Source organism: Euprymna scolopes, chromosome 44 (assembly GCF_053919585.1).
Source record: "Euprymna scolopes isolate OS-2025 chromosome 44, ASM5391958v1, whole genome shotgun sequence".
Taxonomy (NCBI): Eukaryota; Metazoa; Mollusca; class Cephalopoda; order Sepiida; family Sepiolidae; genus Euprymna; species Euprymna scolopes.
The window spans coordinates 37,585,315-37,606,000 of record NC_136525.1 but is presented as its reverse complement, the minus strand read 5'-3'; the positions used below and the strand labels follow the sequence as shown (position 1 = coordinate 37,606,000).

General features: G+C 36.2%; 1 protein-coding gene across 9 annotated transcripts in view; it reads left to right on the top strand.

Annotated features, from left to right (window-relative positions):
- LOC145268799 (pre-B-cell leukemia transcription factor 1-like) overlaps nt 1-20,686 on the top strand; it is an 814,729-nt gene that overhangs the window by 301,687 nt on the left and 492,356 nt on the right. The window lies entirely within an intron of this gene.

Below are 20,686 nucleotides of genomic sequence, written 5' to 3'. Positions count from 1 at the left end.
AAATAATTAGAAGAGAGAGAATGTGAAAAAGTAGGTGGGAGAAAACAAAAGAAAGAAGAACGTGAAGGAAAGGAGTAAGTGGAAGGAAAGGGTGTAGAAGAAAAGGGAGATGAGAAAAAGAAAGGAAGGAAGAAAATAAAACTCAGGCTAATACACATCTCTCTCTCTCACTCTCTCTCTCTCTCTCTCTCTCTCTCTCTCTCTCTCTCTCTCTTTTTTTTTTTTTTTTTGTTAAATACCCAGGTGATGCTCCGAGGGTGGAGTCCATCCTGTTTACGTCCCGAAGAACAAGGGTGGGGCGGAGAAATGGGGGCGTTTTGTTTTGTTTTCGTTTTGGGACTGTCAGTCTGAGATGAACAGGTGAATATTGTCGGAACGAAATAAGCTGGTGTTATCTTAATTCTACATTTCTCTTTTCCTTCCTTCTTTCTTTCTTCTTTCTTTCTTTTTTCTTTTTTTTTTTTCTTTTCTATTTTTGTGTGTGTAAGACTGATTACAGGTGGGGGAGGGAGAGACCAGCACATGTTTAATTAGGCTGTAAGCTGCGCGGGAGAGGAGAGTGCGGCTGGTTGTATCTTCGTTAATGGATTCTACATAACTTTGCATTTGTTATCTGTCTTTCTTGGGCCATGGTTCAAGGCATAATTAAGTTGACACACCAGTTCCTATCAGATCACCGAAGTTAAGCAATATCGAGCCTGGTCAATACTAAGATGAATGATCATTTGTGAATTTCAGGTGTTGTATGTGTTCTCCGCTTATGTCAGCATTGTTTCCCGTCAGTCTTGGGCCTCTCCTTGTCACTAGACCAAGCAGTGCCGTTTTGAGAGGTGTTGTAGGAGATTGGGCAACCCTTGCCTCACAGTTACATGTGCAGCTATCGTAACTTATTTTTCCAAGGCCGGTCTTGACGATGGTCTGTCAGTCTTTATTATATATTTTTTTTCGTGGAGATTCCCACTGTCCGGGTCACTGGGCGGGTTGCACAACCACTCCAGGGGCCGGCATTAGACAGCCCCCCCCCCTTATCCATTGTCTCGTGAGACTAAACGGAGGCATTGGTTGAAGATGTTCTCCTAATACATATCTCAAAGTTGATTAAAAATTTTTTTTTTTACTAAGGTGCTACCTTTCATCAAGGTTCAAAACCCACTTGAGGATAACGGTTAAAGAGTGTCACGTAGATGATGAGACTTTGTTTAGATTGGACTTGAAAACAACTATGTTGTAGTTAGCTGAGAAGAAAACTTTTCCTTTCAAATAACAAAAAGACATTGTATAAAAGATTGACGCTGCCTGTCTAAAGGAGTCACAACAGAAACATGTATGCACATATGTAGCCAATAGTGTTTGTATGAACAAATATACTATAATTATGTTGCACTTGTCATTGAGCACAATTTTCATAAACACCGGAGATTGGGCGGATTTACATCTAGGAAACGACAGAAATAAAATCATATATACTAGTGGGTTGCCCAGTCGTAAAATACGCTTAAATATGATATTTTAATTTGTCCAGATGTCGTATATATTATAGAGTTGTGATTTCAAAAGTAAAAAAAATACAAGTATTTGGGTGCCTTCAGCTAGAATCGAAACGAAAAGCGAAACTGTAGCATTGAAAGCTGGTGACGTACCAACGTGACACGCATATGAACTGATTAAGAATTTAAAATAAATTAAGAGGAATGTACAAAATGTATAATGATTTTTTCTCAATTTTTACCCCTTTTTGACCCCTTAAAAAATATTTTAACCGACTGAAGATCTATAAAAGAACGGTCCGTAAAAAATCCAATCATTTTAGGTCCTTGGCGCCGTTCTGCGACACTTAGTTTCGGAAGAGATAGTTTTAAAATATAGAGACAGATAGTCAGATCGCTTCATATATATATATATATATATATATATATATATATATATATATATATATATATATTTCTGTAGTTTTCGTCCGGGGGGGGGGTGCTTTATCCTGAGGATATAAAGAAAAGAATTACCAACCCTGTCCCCTACTCCTATCTTTTAAATTAAACACAGACACACACACAAGCAAATACACACACACACACACACACACACAATAAAAGAAAAGAACACGTCTGTTGTGTGTCCTCCTGTCTAGCCTTCAAACAGGTTGTGGATACCCTGCAGAGCACACATGCGTACCTCGACACTTCCCTCCAACCCCAACCTACAGTGCTTTTTTGCGAATATTAGTACTGCGTGTATGGGGAGTGTAGGATGTGCAGTCGTAAATATTGGAGGCGGGATTGAAGGTGCAAGAAGAAAAGTACATTTAGATGTCTGCTTCTTGGCATATTTTGCGTGCGTATATATATATATATATATATATATATATATATATATATATATATATACACATGTTTACCTGTCTTTAAAAGCCTTTCAGTTGATTATAAGACAAAACTGAAAAATTGCTCTTCAGGTGTTATCTCCCTTCCCACTCTCTCTCCCTCTCTTACCTCATTCATCGTCATTATTTCAGTTTCTTCACTAGAACACCGCCCCCCCCCCTTCCGCCTACGAATGAACCTTCTTACATCTCTTCCCAAACTGTGGGGGATCTGGATCAGGAGGAAGTGACTCCCCGACTCCCTTAAAGGTCAATGCTGCAACTTGCTGTGAAGCTACAACGAAGGAATGCTCTTAAACTTTTACCTCTTATTAGTCTATTTAGTCATAGGGTGAATGTATGTATGTATGTATGTATGTGTGTATGTAGGTATAAGTGTGTGTTAAATATGTATGTGTGTATGTAATATACGCCATAATGGCGTTGACACACCGGTTCTCGTCACATCACCGAAGTTAAGCAACGTTGAGCCTGGTTAGTACCAGATGGGAGACCATTTGGGAATTCTAGGTGCTGTATGTGCTCTCCGCTTATCTCGGCATTTGTGTCCAGTCGTCCTGTACATACACTTCACTTGTCACTGGTATTTAACAATGTCGACTCAGGAGAGGTGTGGTTGGAGATTTTACACTCTCTGCCACGAAAATTTCATGCGCAGGCACTCCTACAGTGGGTATCCATAGTCTGTCAAAGACTGAGGGAGCCTGTGTGTGTGTGTATATATATATATATATATATATGTTATAGGTGTGTGTGTTTTAGGTATGTTCAGTTTAATGATGAAAATTAGTAGAACCCATGGTTTTGAAAGTCGACTTATGTTTTGTTTTTTTTTGTTTTAAGTTTACAATTAATTTTTGATTGTGTTTGAAAGATTAAGGCCTATAGATAATCTCTAAAAAAAAAAAAAAAAAAAAGTATTTTACATATGGAAGAATGTTGTAATTAAAAATATTTTTACGGCAACTACGAAAACTCGAAAATTCATCTAAATTTGAAAGTTGATTAAATTGTAAAAATCTCTTGAAAGATAAATATTAGTTTCTGGAACTGTTTCAAAGATAATTAGTAAAGTCTTCAGATATTGGATTTAAAAAGAAGTTTTTATAAAAAAAAAAAATATATTTCCAAAAAGCAAGTTTGGTGACATAAATCGGTTTTCGTTGGATTTTAACAAAAGGCAGACCAATGTGCAGAATTTCTATGGAAGCCTCAAATGTCATAATTTCAATTTTATTTTTATATTTATAGAAAAATTGAAACCTTATGCTTTAATTTGTGTATTTTTGAAGCTTAAAAAAATATTAATTTAAGTAATCCTATTTGTTGTAATAAAAAAGGAAGTGGTTGTTTAATTTATTTACTTTTTTACGTGATGACTTGATTTATTCTGAAACATGTTCTAAGGAGAAATGAATCCTTTTTAAATAAAAGTAGGAAAATGGTTGGATCTTTCTATCGCTCCAGAAGATATCTCACTAATGATGCAATTCTCTATCTATATAAAAGCCAATTACGTCCAAGGGTGGAATACTGCTGCCACATCTGGGCAGGAGCTGCTAAAAACAGCCTATCCTGCCTTGATAGAGTACAAAATAGACGTTGTTGCTTAGTTGGGGATGCCCTTTTCTCTACCCTGCAACCTCTCTCCCACAGAAGAGACGTTGTGAGCCTTTGTTTTATCGTTATTTCCATGGCAAGTGCTTGTCTGAGCTCCAATCTCTAGTAATCCCTCGCCAATCTTTCACGATAAACCACCTAGCTGAAACCACTGTCAAAAATTTTCCCCACTCTTTATCTGTGCCTAAACCAAAACGTAGATTCCATGAGCAAAGCTTTTTTCTTAGAAGTGCACGCCTGTGGAACTCACTTCCGTTTGCCTGTTTCCCACTTGACTACAACTTGGATGTCTTCAAGTCCAACATAAACAAATTTCTGATAAACCACCCTCTTAATAAGACACTTTATCAAATCTCCAATACTAACGAGTACTACGATACTATCCCATTGATTACTGTACACGCAATAACCCTTATCCCCGAGTGGCTTCCGGGCCTTGATAAGTGGTGACCACCATGTAAAAAAAGAAAAAAGATTATTATTAAATATGAGATGAATAAAAAAGTAACAGAACGTATGTTCCGGGAAAATTCGGTTGCACCCCTAGGGATGCCTTTCAGGTTAAAATGGCTAAAATTGACACTTTTGTGCTTATTAAAAAAAATTGATGCCTTGGATTTTTATAAAACTTTCTGAAAAGTTGTAACTGATTTCTATATAATTTTGTTTGTCTATACTTCGCGATAAGTCTTGGGTGCGCCCCAGGGACTCTTTTAGGGCTAATAAAAACACTCCATTTTTGGAACTATTTTACCATATTTGTCCAAAATTTTCTGTGCATGGCGATTTAGCAGATTTGCATGGTGCTGAACTTAATTTATTTATTTATTTTTTTTTTTTTGCATGGTGCAGAACTCAAATTTACATATATTAAGGCCTAAAACTGCATCATTTGTTCATTTTCACCAGGATTTGACGTCCCCTAGGGACTTTGGGGGCTAAATTGGAGGGGGGCAAATGCTGAACTTAGTCATTTTTTTTATGCCTCGTTCACTGTGCACTCACGGGGGACCGTGCATACTTCACTTGTTTTGTTCAGGTTCTCAGTTTTTGCAATCATTCTTACGCTGATATGTGCACGTTCGTACATTCAAGGAAAATATATTACATTTAAAATTTTCGTCTTATTGAAATCACATGAAATATTCTTTTGTGGTTGTATTATTTCAGGCATAAATATTTAATAAACAATGCTTAATTCAATGATAATATCGTTAGTTCGAGACATTAATTTTTCTTTACGTTATATTGATTCCGTTAACACAGGCTTTAGGTGCTTTTTTTTATTATTCCTAAGATATTGTAAAAAATTTAATTGTCAACATCTTCGATGTTTTATTTTCGTGAAAAAGGAACAATGAATTCATGCGTTTTTTGTGTTTTTTTTGTTTTTTTCATACTTAAAACTATAACTTTGGCAAAGGCCTTTTTTTTTTTTTTTGTTTTTTTTCATACTTAAAACTATAACTTTGGCAAAGGACCTTTTTTTTTTTTTTTTTTTCATACTTAAAACTATAACTTTGACAAAGGCCTTTTTTTTTTTTTTTTTTTTTTTTTTTTTTTTTTTTCATACTTAAAACTATAACTTTGGCAAAGGCCTTTTTTTGTTGTTTTTTTTGTTTTTTTCATACTTAAAACTATAACTTTGGCAAAGGCCTTTTTTTTTTGTTCACAAAAAATAATACATTTTCACTAAGACTTAATAAAAACAATAGGTTCATTATATTCTGTGATCATTAATTAATAAATATAGGTTGATTTCCTGGATTTTAGTGAAGTTTTAAGTGAAGAAGGGGGGTCAAAATGTCTATACCTTTTTGGGGATCAGCCGTTCATTTTGTACGTACCTAGTAATGTGTGCAAAAAGTGTATGTGTATATATATATATATATATATATATATATAAGTCTGTAGGTTCATTCTACTGCAGTCAAACTTCTCAGAAATCAAGGGACCTCCTTCCTAGGACTAATGGCACACCTAGATATTCGAATATTCCATTCAATTTCTCCTTTATCATTTTATATGAAAAACTGAGATAGTAAAGAAGTTGAGAACATACTTTTAAATGTTATAGCATATCTTTTTAATTGGTCACTTCGTCTTACTAGATTCAAGGACAAGAATTCATCTAGTCTGGTTGAGTATCCAGCTTCATGCCATCACTTGGAGAAGTGCATGATTCCTCATAAAAGCCAGTGCGGGTTAGCCATACTGAGGCCAACAAATACTATGTGACGTTTCTGAATTTTTGAGATGAGGATTGGTTATTCGTATTATTTGGATTCATCGGACTACTGTTCTCATCTTGAGTGCCATTTTCACAATATTTCAGTCAATGTAACCTTTGACCTTTTTCACGAGTGTCTTGTCCAACTCGGGAATTTGGATGGAATTTCGAGCGGAACCCTTTATTTACTTCACGGGGGTAGCATGCTCTTGTTCCGTCAGCCATGACTGGATAGAGGTCCTAAGTAATTCGTAATTGTATTTTTCGGTCGGCCACACTGAGGCTTGAACCTTCAACCCTCAGGAGAATATCACTTTTTGCAATTGATTTTTCCAAGTACTCTAACCACTGCGCCATGTGTCCTTGCTTGAAATTACGTCCAAATTCCCAAGTTCAATAGAAACATTCCTGTGTTTGATAAGATACTTCTGAAGAAGGTCGGAGGTTATATTGACCAAAACGTTGTGAAAATCACACTCAAGATGAGAACAGTAGTCCGATGAATCCAAATAATACAAAATACAATGTGATTTTGAATATTTAGTCAGGGTTTACTTGTAGGGGAAAAATATCCTCATGACAGGTTATTCTAACAAGCCGTTGTACAAAGAGAATTAGACACTCGAGGATAGTGTCTAGTAGGCATTCAAGTTCTCTCTTTTGTGTTTCGCTTTCCTACAAAGTTTTCTGTATAAGATACACTTAGAAGAATATATTATTTTTATAATTGGAATCCTTTTGAGATGAGTGATCTATATATTTATTTGCGGACTATTATCCTCATCTTCGTAGTTGCTGTTTTCTCTGGGGCCCATGGTGCAGTGGTTAGAGACATTGAATCTTTACGGTTCCAGGTGAGCAGTTTCTGAAGATAGCGGTTTCAATCCTACTCAAAGCCAGCCAGAGGATTAGTTGACCAAAAATGTGATGAGACAACAACAACTATGGAAGGCAGTAATTACTGAGAATACAGTTAAGAGACTCAGCATTCCTATCCCGTCGCGGTTAACCACTTGAACAAGGCCAGAGGAATAGTTGGCCAAAACGTTGTGAAAACAACTACAAATGTGAGGTTGATATTCCGCAAATAAATAAATGAATAAACAAATAAATATGCTAGGAATATGTATTTAAAAAGGAAAGTATTTGGCCGTTGTGGTAGGAAAACAAGATCTTTCTGATGATGTCTTTCAAGGAAGCACCAAAGACTGGAGCTCAGTCGAGCACCTTCCACGAGAGTATCAATAGAGTAGAGTGATTGGCAGCATCTTTTTCTTTTATGAAAAAGATGCTGTAGAGAAAAGATCACCCCCCCACCCCCACCATCATACACAAACACTAGATTTCAAGGTCTATTTTGTACTTTATCAAGGCAGGAATGAGTCCGTGTTATTATTTTTGTTTTGTTTTTTTTACCTCCCCCTCCTCTCCTTACGGAGGATCTTGACAGACTCCTTAACAGCAAGCAGCAGGAGACGAGAACTAATCGAGCCCCTTTAAAGGGGGCATGAACCCTCGGTCTTTCACTGCAGGAATCTGTCAAACGAAGACGTTCTAAAGAGGTTATCTTTTAACTAGACAGCAAAGTAGACGATAAAAAAAAATGTGTAAGAATTTCAAAGAATGTTTTGAGATTGTAGATTCGTTAAGGGTTTCATCTTCTTCCTAATCGCATCCCGAATTGATGGAATGAAGCAATGGAACTATATCAGCCTCTGTCCCATCAACGAAATGTTGCATTCCTCTATTTTACAAGTATTTTAATCGTAGATGCTCTGACAAACTACAAGCCCTTGTACCCTTCGACGTAAAAACCCCTGACAAACCCTAACAAGCAGCAACATCCCTTACACATAGGACTGCTAGATTTTGGAATTCCCTTCCGGTTCCCTGCTTCTCCAACTGTACTGACAAGCAGAAGTTCAAACTGCTCAACTCCCTACATAGTATCCCTGCAAATTATGTCCCCGATAGTAGCCCCTTACATCAAAATGGCACTGTGCCTTATTTGGGGTGAAACGGGTTCCATTCAAAATTCTATGCAGATATTGGAGTTCGACAGAAAGATTCCCGAATTCAAGATGCACCTCATGAAGGTCGGAAGTTTTACGTCGACCGAAACATTATGGATAATAACACTTAGGATAAGAACAATAGCCTGAATCGTTTAAACAATATACAAGTATTACGTCATTTCATCGGATGTATTGCTGGTTTGGCAGGCTGAGAGCAGGCTCACTGTGTTTCCGTGAATAACAGTGATAGAAAGCCACAAATTCACAAGTTGTACTTAGCATCCTTAGAAAATGAGCTCCAGTGGAATAGGGCCGTAAATGAAGGGTAACATTGAATGCTAGTAAGACTCAACTGCTCTCCTTTAACAATTGCAAGACACCTTTCAAACCACCGATATCCATGACAAATAACTCCTTTCCTGAAAATTCCTCCTTCAAACTCCTTGGCTTAACATTCACAGGAAATATGAAATGGAACGAATACATTGATGACATTGCGGAGGCTGTTGCAAGGAACGTGGGCTCCCTCTATCATGCTAGAAAACTACTTGCACCTGAGAGTATCCTGTATATCTACAAGGCCACCATTCCCCCATGCATGGAGTATTGTTGTCATATATGGGCTGGTCTCTCTCACTAGTCTCTCTCTCTTGGATAGGGTCCAAAAAAGTTTTCACTCTAGTAGGTCCTGCTTTATCAACTGGGACCCAACCCCTGTCTCATCGCCACAATGTTGCGTCCCTGTGCCTGTTTTAGAAGTATTTTAATGGAATGTGCTCTGACGAACTCGTTGCACTTGTGTTCCTTCAATGTACATATCCCCAACAAACTCGTAACAAAATCACACCCCTTCACTGTTGAGGCCCTAAATGCCAGAAAGCTTTCTGCTCTAATAGTTTCTTCCCTCAAAGTTTAAATGTAATGTAAACCAACGTCTTGTTCATCTTCCATAAGCATAGTCCCAAATAGTAGCCCCTTACGGCCAAGTGGCAGATATGCCTTGTTTGGGGTGAAGGTGTTAAAAAAAAACAAACAAAAAAACAGACCCAAACCATCAGCAAACACTATTACCAATTTGTCAAATAAAGGTATATTTGTTTTTAGTGTTCACTTCTAAACTAATTAACCGATTCTGACTTTTGAAAGATAATTGCTAAGCATAAGGGAGGGGCCAAATGTGGGATATATTTAGTTTAATTTAGTTTTATCCAAATGAGGGCAAAAAGAGCAGAGTTGTTCAATTAAAGCTCAGATGCTCGTGAGAAAGATTACAAGAATAAATAAAAAATAAAAAAAATAGACATTAATTAAAAAAATATTCTTTCCAAAATTTCAGTTTCTTTGGAGGACTTAAAAAATGTTTTTTAGGGGTGTATTATGGCCGTAACCTCCCAATTAGAATTTCAAATACTTTAGATTCGAATCGTAGTCATTAGTAGGGTTGTGACAACAGCATATTCTTTTCATTGTTTTGACTCTAGAGTGTGTATCCGTTGATATCTTATATGATTTTGTGCAGACTAATGTGGTTCTCGGTTGAATCACTGTGTCTAACTGTATCGGATATATACTCGAGAGTCAGTGGCGAAGCTAGAGTAAACGTCACCCGGGGCGATCTGCTTAAATGCCACCTCACTGACATTGTGTCATCCCGTCTTTCCTGTCACCCAAACCAGGCGCTTATATATATGTGTGTGTGTGTGTGTGTGTGTGTGTGTGTGTGTGAACGTGTCTGTGTGTCTACATTTCCCTATGCAACAACTCTGTCAATTTCAAGTCTACAGACTTGAAATTTGATATACATGGTATTGAGATTTGGGAAAATCTTTGTAATTCATTTTCGGCCAGAAATTTGGCTGTTAAGAGATCAAAGTTCCACGATTTGACCTTTGAGAACTCTATCAAACTCCTCCGCCAATTTTGGGTCTAAACACTTGAAATTTTAGATATAGGTTCCTTGGACATGAATTTAACTTAATAACTTGATTTGAGCCACAAACAATAAATGTTAAGGGGGTATAATAGGAGTCAAAGTCAAAAAAATTGACAGCTTTTTTTTTTTTTTTTTTTGCTCAACATACACCTCCAAACACCCGGCCAACGCCAGGCTGAAATGCTAGTATATATAATATATATATATATATATATATATTGATTTCAAATGTACTATTAAAAACTACAAAAAAATACAGGGTTTAGCGTTTTCAATAAACGTCGGCAAAAATATTCTTCAGTTACTCATTTTAAAAAAATGTAAGAGTTTCTAATATTTTGGAAAAGATTCAAAACTTTAAAACTTTACATAATAAATGATAAATAAATCCTACTTTCAGACTATTTTCACACTTTAGTCTGGCTGAAAAAATTTGCTAGGGTGACATTGTATCACTCCTTTTTTGCTGTCACCCCGGGCGGACCCCCCCCCCCGACCCCCTGGCTACGTTAGACACCAATTAAGTGAGATTCCCTTAATCTCGATCTCATAAGACTCCTTAAGCCTTAAATTTTAGATATTTTTTTTTTTTTTCGAACCAAAATCATGTAATGGATTTTGATCATTTGATTTTGTTTTACGGCATATCAACCCTTTTCTTTTTGGCCCATTTAATGCTGAATCTGATCATTTTGGGGAAAGATTTTATGCTTCAAGTTCTTTATACCTTCAAGTATTTATTTGTGGTGTTTGGTTTGGTTGTTGTGTAGAAGAAAATTGTTGTTTTCGTTTTTTTGACTTTGCAGAACATGATTGAATTTTTGCAAAGGAAAAAAGAAATAACATCAATGTTTGATGCATTCCATGTTAGGAAGCCAGTATCTTTAGACAACCTGATCTTGTATCACTTTGATCAAAATTGTAATATGGATTCTAGACATGGGGTTTAGTATTATATTTTGGTTTTAATTTGTGCAACAACGCATAAAAGTGGTGCAAAACTGTGCCGTTGGAGAGACTGTTTTATCTTACCTGTCCTGGGACGGGTACTTTTTCCCTAGTTTAATATCAAAATTGACACCTCAAATATTTTTTCTAATAAATAAAATAGAAAAAAAAAATGTGAAAAAAAAAAAATCAGTTGATTTTTGTGCTCTCTCTCATAAAACCTCATTCTTGACCAAACTTGTGAGCAGGTGGACCTGGGAGGGGGGGGGGGCTGTTCACTGGGCCAAAATTGAGTGAATGTTTGGGGAAGGGGATCAATTGGATTCCTGGAAAATCTAAATACTGATTGATATCTCTCCTTCCCTTCCTCTCCTCCTTAGCAAGGATACCGAGTTTTATCACTCCAGACCCCACCCCCTCTCTCTTTCAGCTGAAGTATAAAAAAATAGGGTGGACAAACCAAAGTGGAATATTTGGAATTTCAGTTACTGCTGGAGACTCCAAGGTCAGAGGTCAGATCCCCACCACCGGTGCCCAAAAATCTGATATCTGTGAGATCGTGGAACATCAGAATCCCAGCTTTTCTCTGACATGCATTCGTTTAAAAAGGGTCTATTCTCTTTTGATCCATACATGTCTCTCTTATAATCTCTGTATCACTCTCTCTCTCACTCCCTTGTTTCTCCATCTCTCTCTGCATTTCTCCGTCTCTCTTTTTCTCACTGCATTTCTCCGTCTCTCTAGGTCCTGGATATGACCTAAAACTATATTCGATGGTGAGGCCCCACCTTGCAGACTTTGGGGAGTGTGGAGCCACCCTTTAATTGCCATTGCTCCCAGGTCCACTCTGACCCGGAGTGGTAGTACCTGTTAGGGTCCCAACTATGGGTTAAATAGAACTTGACATAAAATAAAAAAATATACTCCATTAAAAATCGTTCCTCAAAATAACTAGATTCGGCATTAAATAACCTGAAAAGGTTGATATGCCGTAAAACAACCAACCAACCAATCCGTCTCTCTCTTTCTATCTGCATTTCTCCGTCTCTCTCTCTCTCTCTCTCTCTCTCTGCATTTCTCTCTTTCTCTCTTAATTTCTGTGTGTGTTTTTCTTTCTCTCTGTCTTTCTGTTACTTTCTGTCTCTTTTTCTGTCTCTCTTTTGCCCTCTGGCTTTCTGTCTCTCTCCCTCTCTTTCTGTGTGTGTCTCTCTCTGTCTGTCTTTGTCTCGGCCTCTTTCTATATATATAACCACAGAACAGATAGCTCTTATTATAATTGCTACAATCATAAGTAGCCTGTTTTTTTTCTTCTTTTTTTTTGTGAGTGTGTGTTTAAAGGGTCCCGCGGGGGTCAGGAAAGGTAGTTCACTTTGGGGTAAAAGAGAGGTGTGTGATAATTACTAGAGAGATTCTCATTGCTAGTTAGGGGCGCCTTTTATAATGATAGTGTACAATTTTTGTGTTGAGGGGACAGGTGGAGGTCGAGGTTGAACCAAACTAAGACCAGGATGACTTTGGGATGTTTTTTTTTTTTTTTTTTTTTTTTTAAAGAGAGGGTTGTATATGCTAGGTCAGCTCCTTTGATGGAGAAAGGGTTGAAATAAAAATAATGACCACTGATATTTTGTGGCTACTCTGATATCTCTTGACCCCCATTTTTGTGAGTTAAGGATTTTATAATCACTAGTTTAGTTAAGTTCCTCTTTCCCCTGTAGTTTATTTATTTTTTCTGGGGGTTGGGGGAGAGGCTGGCTTTTTTTTGGGTCTGTCTTCCTAAAGTTGGACCGGGGGGGGGAGGAGTAGACACCAACACTTGACTACTGAGCTTTTCTACTCCTGTCTTTAATGGGCCCTACTTCCCGGCTGTACTTTACTACCCTCTCTCTGATATTTTTAAAAGGTTCAGCAAGGAGCAATTTCTTTTGTCAAATAAACAAATAGATATCCTCAAAAAAAAAAAAAAAACTATCTTTTTTATTTATTTATTTTTTACTTTTTATTATTTATTTATTTTTATTTTTTTGTGGAGCCGATATTTAGCAAAATGTAATTTGATTTTCTCTGTAAAGGATAGATTTTCAATCTATCTATATATCTATAAAAGTGAACATGTCTGTGTATCTGTATGTCTGTGTACATTTCCCTGCAATAACTCAATTTTTAGTCTACAGACTCGAAATTTGATATACAGGGTACTGAGATTTGGGAAAATCTGTGTGATCAGCAGTTAAGGGATTCAACGATTTGACCTTTGACAACTCTACCAAACTTCTCCAACAATTTTGGGCCTACACAGTTGACATTTTAGATATAGGTTCCTTGGACATGGATCTAACTTAATAACTTGATTTGAGCCCAAAACAATAAATGTTAAGGGGTCATAATAGGGGTCAAAGTTAAAAACAATTGACCTTTTTTTGTTGTTGCTCAGCATACACCTCCAAACAGCCGGGCAACGCCGGGATGAAATGCTAGTATATCTATAAAATTGAAATTGTCTGTCTGTGTGTGTACATTTCCATAACAAACTGCTCTGTCAATTTTCAGTCTACAGAGTCGGGATCTGACATAAAGGGGTATTGAGATTTGGGGTCAAAGTTCAACAATTTGACCTTTGAAAACTCTACCAAACTCCACCAATTTTGGATCTAAACACTTGTAATTTCAGATGTAGGTTGTTTGGGCATGGATCGAACATTTTAATTCGATTTGAGCCCAAAACAATAAATGTTAAGGGGTCAAAATTGAGGTCAAAGTTTAAAAAATTGACCTTTGCGGTCTCTACCAATTTACTCGGCCAATTTTTGCTCTAAACACTTGAAATTTTACATAAAGTGTATTCAGACATAGGACAAGCTTTTTAATCGTTTTATTTTTTTTGCCGAAAATTTGGCTGCCAAGGGGTTAAAGTAAAAAAAAAAATGTGGTCTCCAGGAAATTATTCAGCCAATTTTCGGTGTAGATATTTGAAATTTTACATAAAGGGGATTCAGACATGCAGTAAACTTTTTAATTATTTTTTTTGGCGTAAATTTGGCTGTCAAAAGGTCAAAGTTGAAAGAGTTGATCTTTGCAGACTCTATCAAACTCCTCCGCCAATTTTGGATCTAAACACTTGAAATTTTAGATGTAGGTAACTTGAACATTAGTCAAACTTTTTAATATATATATATATATCCACATAAAGTTATTAACAGTACACAATTCTCTACATAATATTCCTGCAAATGTGGTCCCTTTACAACTTAGTGGCACTGTTCTTTGTTTGGGGTCAAAAAACAGTAATATATATATAGGGCTCTACATTGCGAGTGAAACAGTCGCATTTGCGAGTGATTTTTCAAAGTGGCGACTAGAAATAATAAAACGCTTATCTTTCGACGATTGTATTTCTTTCACTGACAATCTTCCAACGCTCACTACTGAGTGAAAAATATCTTTTCAACTTTTTTTTATCTTTATTTTTTTAAATAAAATGAACAAAGTTAAATTATTTAAACAATAAAAAGTTAATAGAAGAATATACTCTTTTTTTTTTTTTTTAGCGAGTGGTTGTTTTAAAAAACATGTGATGAAATTCAGATGTTTATATCTTCAAGTGTCAACATAAAATTTGTTGCATATTTAGAATTACATTTATTTAAAAAAAAAAATACAGAAAAATCTTTATGATGTACATACTCCTCACAGAACGAAGATGTCATATTCCAAAAATCATATGGGTTCGGCTAGTAAACGAAAACATGTAGTTGTCAAAGGTCAACTAAAGATAAATTTAAAAAGTATGGTGTAGTTTGCTTGGAGCATTGTTAGAAAATGCATGAATGTACATAATTCAATATTTTTTCTTTTTTATTTATTATATATATATATAATATATTTTTAATACATATTTCTTCATTTATCTACCTGAATTTTAACTGTTGATGGTATTTAATTCCAAAAGTCCTTTCGAGTAATAAACCCATCGTCAATGGAGAAATGAATCCTCTCTCTAGGATGTAAATTGCAAAATGGTTATTTTATTTAGATTTAAATCCAAACGCTCAAAGATTAATTAATGCCCTTAAACATCCAGGGGAAATAATTCTATAGATTTTAAGATCAAGGGACGTAATTCAAATTCTGCTTAATATGGTTATAACTGGCGTTGTCGTTTAAATGTTTTTGAAAATGTTTTATTTTTTTATTGCGTGTATTTTAAGTTCAAACGGTCAAAGATTAATTCATTCAGTTATGTTCAAGGGAGGTAATTCATTTTTACTTGTTACCTAAAGATAAATTTGTCCATAGATCCCTGATATAAATAATTATTTTCAATGACGTAAGATGACATTGGTCTTTTGTCTTTTTCTAAATTTTACATATTGGTTTCTTGGGGTTATGCTAAAAAATTACCAACTTTGTAGGGGTTTGTTAGGTAGTTTTGAAGGTTAAGCTAGACATATAGGCAACTGCCCTTTATGTAATAGTTTGTTTTTTTTTTACTTTATTTTTTTCTTTTTATTTCCATTAATAAATCTCACTTTTGAATTGCCAACTTGTAAGGTACAACTGATGGTGGTCAAATCTGCCCATCATCTATATCCCCTTTTATTCATGACCCTTTATTTTGAAAAGCCAAATTATAGTGAAAGAAAGAATGTTGACCCTTGCATGTTGAATTACCCAAACCCCTTGACCAAATGGGGCATAAGTAACACTTACCACCCCCACCCGACGGTTTTCTGGCCTTTAGTTGTATCAACTTAACAACAAGATAACTTCTAGAAAGAATGTTTTTTTTTTGTCTTTTTTCTGTCTAGGGTGAGGGTGGGCATCTTTATACATTGGACACTGGTAACCTTTGACCTCTCCCAAACTAAAGATTGATTATTTAGTGATAACGGATTTGAAGGGGCTATTTCTTTTTTTTTTTTTTTTAAGGGAAGAGGCATTCAGGGAGGGCACTTTACCTTTTACTCTTTAAATTGGTTGCCTTTTTTTTTTTTAATGGGCAGGGTTAGGGTTCATATATCCGTCAATATGTCATTTTCTGAATTAATTAAAAAGTGAAATTTTCCATCTCTCTTATCAATAAAAAAAAACATAGAAAAAAGGGGTAAAATGGGTTCACATGAGAAAATCCTGTTTGTAGTAAAGGCGATGGATGGTGGGATATATTTATTTTAGTTTTAATAGTGAAAATCGAAATTAGGGATCACAGATTGTAATTTTGTTTATTTATTTAGTATTCTTCTATGGCAGGGTTTAACTCTCGACCCCCCCCCCTTCTAAGGCATACAAGCAACCCCCCTCCTCACCCACTCAGAGAAGCTCTTATACACATATAGAACATAATCCGGAAGTTTTGGTATATTTGCCGATGACACCACTCTCTATAACAGATATGAGGGGAAAACAAATGAACACATATCTAAGAAAATGGCAGAAACACAAGAGGATGTTCTTAAATCTGTAGTGGAATGGGGGCAAAAACGGATGGTCACATTCAATGCTGCCCAGACTAAGCTTGTTTCCTTCAATAACTACAAGAAAGCAATAGCAATGGCCAAGAACACATTGCCTGAAAGTACTTCTTTTAAACTCCTCGACCTAACGTTTACAGGGAATATGAACTGGAATTGATAGATTGAGAGCATTGCCAAGGCTGCTGCAAAGAAGGTGGCCTCTCTCTACCTTGCTAGAAAATTACTTACACCTGAAAGTATCCTGTACCTCTATAAGGCCACCATTCAGCCATGTATGGAGTACTGTTGTCACATTTGGGCTGGTGCATCTGCTGCTTGTCTCTCACTCCTTGACAGGGTTCAAAAGAGAGTCGCCAACCTGATAGGTCTTGAACTGTCGTCTAGGCTTCAGCCTCTGTCCCATCGATGAGATGTTGCATCCCTCTGCCTGTTCTACAAATACTTTAATTGTGAATGCTCTGACGAACTGCAAGCACTTGTGCCTCCGCGACGTGACTATCCCCGACAAACCCGACAAGCAACGAAGTCCCACCCCTTTACAGTAGAGATCCCTAGGTGAAAGAAAGCCTTTTACTCCAATAGTTTCTTTCCCAGAACTGCAAGTCTTTGGAACTTCCTTCCGGGATTCTACTTTCCCAACTGTACTGATATGCAGAAGTTCAAGTGTAATGTGAACAAACATCTTGCTACTCAACTCCCTTCATAATGCCCCTGCATCCTTATGTCAATTTGTTATTATAGGAACAGGTAGATCTCTTGTTTATTGTTAGGTTATTAACCCTTATCCTCTAGTGGCCTTTGGGCTTTGATAGGTGGTAATTCTGGTTAAGTAATTTTCGAGAATTATCCATCCCTCTCTAAAGAGTTGAGTAAAATATCTTTCACTATCCAACGAAAATACACATACATATTGCTCCTCTTAATCGTGTAGAGCTTTTACTATCTGGGTAGCTTTTTTTAAAGATTGTATCTTTATTAGATTCATATATATATATATATATATATATATATCAGGTTCATATATATATATATCAGGTTTATCAGGTTCATATATATATATATATATATATATATATAAAAGCAGGCTCCTTCAGTCTTGGACAGACTATGGATACCCATGAAGGCTTGCTTGCGCATGAAATTTTTGTGGCAGAAGGTGCGCAATCTCAAACCACACCTCTCCTGAGACGACATTGTAAAATACCAGTGGCAAGTGAAGCATAAGACGACCGGAAACAAATGCCGAGATAAGCGGAGAGCACATACAGCGCCTAGAATTCCCAAACGGTCACCCATCTGGTATTAACCAGGCTCAACATTGCTTAACTTTGGTGATCTGACGAGAACCGGTGTGTTAACACGATTATGCCACATTTTCTCCCAACAATATATATAATTAAATTTATTTATACAAACATTGATGGCTACACATGTGCATACATGTTTCTGTAATCACCCGTGCAGGGGAGATTACGTCTTCAGGCCAAGAATTTCCCTAAAAAAAAAATTCTTGGCCTGAAGACGTAATCTCCCCAGCATGGGTGATTTCATAAACATGTATGCACATATGTAGCCATCAATGTTTGTATAAATAAATTTAATATAACTGCTCTGTTTACTCATTGAGCACTTTTCGGTAGACACATGTTGTTTCATTGGATGTACTTCTAGGAAACTAAATTCTACTGTCATAATATATATATATATATATATATATATATATATATATTAGTGGTAAGACGATTCCAATATAATTACCGATTCTAATACTTTCTAAATTTCCAATTATAGAGTTGTTTATTTATTTTTTTTATTTTGTGTGGTTTGGATTTCCATAAACTCTATGTAATATGCACATATATATTTACAAACATAAAAATACGCTTATAGGTGTGACGTATAGATTTTGATTTTGCAAGTTGTATAAAACACATGAATATTTATCTATTATATAAATCTCACCTTTTTTTTTTTTTTTTTTTTTTTTTACACGGTGGTCATCACTTATCAAGGCCCGGAAGCCACTCAGGGATAAGGGTTATTGCAAGTACATTACGTTAGTGTGGAGATTTAATGAAGTGTTCAATTAAGGACATTAGGAATTTGTTAACGTTGGACTTGAAGACATCCAAGTTGTAGTCAGGTGGGAAGCAGGCGTACGGAACAGAGTTCCACAGGCGTGCAGTTCTAAGAAAGAAGCTTTGTTCATGGGATCCACGTTTTGATTTAGGCACAGATGTTAGTGTGTGTATGTATGTTTACATGTCTGCCTAAAACTTTCAACAGAGGCGACGGATTTTCACGAGATCGGTATCATTTTGGCTTGACCCTTCGGAGTACAAATATCAAAAAATTGGCTCAAAACATTAAATCCTTCACATTTCTACAAGGATGGGTCGCTTTTTTTCGCCGATATTTTCGAAAGTCATCGCCTCTTTTCAATTGTCCAGTCTTAATTTAAACCTATGTTACTTCCGGTTTGACGATAGCCGCAACAGCAAACACACCACTTTTTTTTTTTTTTTCTTTTTTTTTTTTTCACATTCTTTTCCTCCTTTGCGGTCCGGGTTTGAGCCTGCCTGCCTACTACCACTTTTTTTTTTTGCTCAACACACACCTCCAAACACCTGGGCAACGCCGGACACGATGGCTAGTTTGATGATTAATAAGAGTCGTAGAAAGTTTAGTTTTAAATAAAACAAAGAAATAGACACAATAAAAACCAATTATTTTTAGCATCGGGAAATAGGTACAAATTTCGCCGATTCTGATACCGTTAAAAGTTCCTATTTTTTCGATATCCGATTAATCGTCCCAACACTAATTATATATAAAGTTGATCTTTAATTTACTTTTGACATTCTTGTAACTCTTACTTTCCCATTTGTGTGCTTCAGTCCTCATATTCCATGAGCGATGTGTTCAACAAAATGAGAATTACTATTTTCTGGATTGGAATCTATCAATCCAACGGTTATTGTTGACTAGTTTTTGACTTTGAGATGTTTTTCTTTTCTTTTTTTTTTTTTTTTTTTTTTTTTTAGCTGCTAAGATCAAGTGGCTCTATGCCTTGTCTTAAGTGATTTCCATTCCAAAATATATGCACTACCTTTTTTAACCGGTTAAAAGTGGGAAAAAAGTTATAACTGTTGACTTAGAATGAGTGTTTTATGCCAAATTGATGGTTAAATATGGTTAAATTTGTGCTCGCTTTTACATTAAATACTAATCTGTATTGATCCTTAACTTTGCACCTAACGGATACCATAACACTTAGTTTGCTGCACCTCATCAGATAAAAGGTCTATACAACATTTCAGCCCGAACGGATCAATATTTTCTGAAAAAGTGAAATAGACAGACAGACAGATAAAGAAAAAAAAATATATATATATAATGTATATCTATGTATGACTCTTGTCGTCTTAGTTAATCGTTTTCAAACCTGTTATAGAAAAGCAATCTCGGATTTTAATACTTCAATATACCTGTGTAGATGTTCCGACTGGACTTGTCTCTTAAAAAAAAAAATGCCACTAAAATATCGATGCATGTTCTAACATGACTGCAGCAATCACGCCAAATTTTATTAATTAGAAACCAATGATTTTGTTGCAAAAAATCTAACCTTTTGGGTCCGTTCCAATATTTCGTCTCCTACTGTCAAGGCTGGTAATGGATGCAAAAGCCTTTTCTCGTTTCTTACAGCATCTTTCCCTCCCACTCCCCTCTCTCTCAATCTCTTTTCCCCTCTCTCTCAATCTCTTTTTCCCCTCTCTCTCAATCTCTTTTTCCCCTCTCTCTCAATCTCTTTTTCCCCTCTCTCTCAATCTCTTTTCCCCCTCTCTCTCAATCTCTTTCCCCCCCCTCTCTCTCAATCTCTTTTCTCCCTCTCTCAATCTCTTTTCCCCCTCTCTCTCAATCTCTTTTCCCCCTCTCTCTCAATCTCTTTTCCCCATCTCTCTCAATCTCTTTTCCCCATCTCTCTCAATCTCTTTTCCCCATCTCTCTCAATCTCTTTTCCCCCTCTCTCTAAATCTCTTTTCCCCCTCTCTCTCAATCTCTTTTCCCCCTCTCTCTCTCAATCTC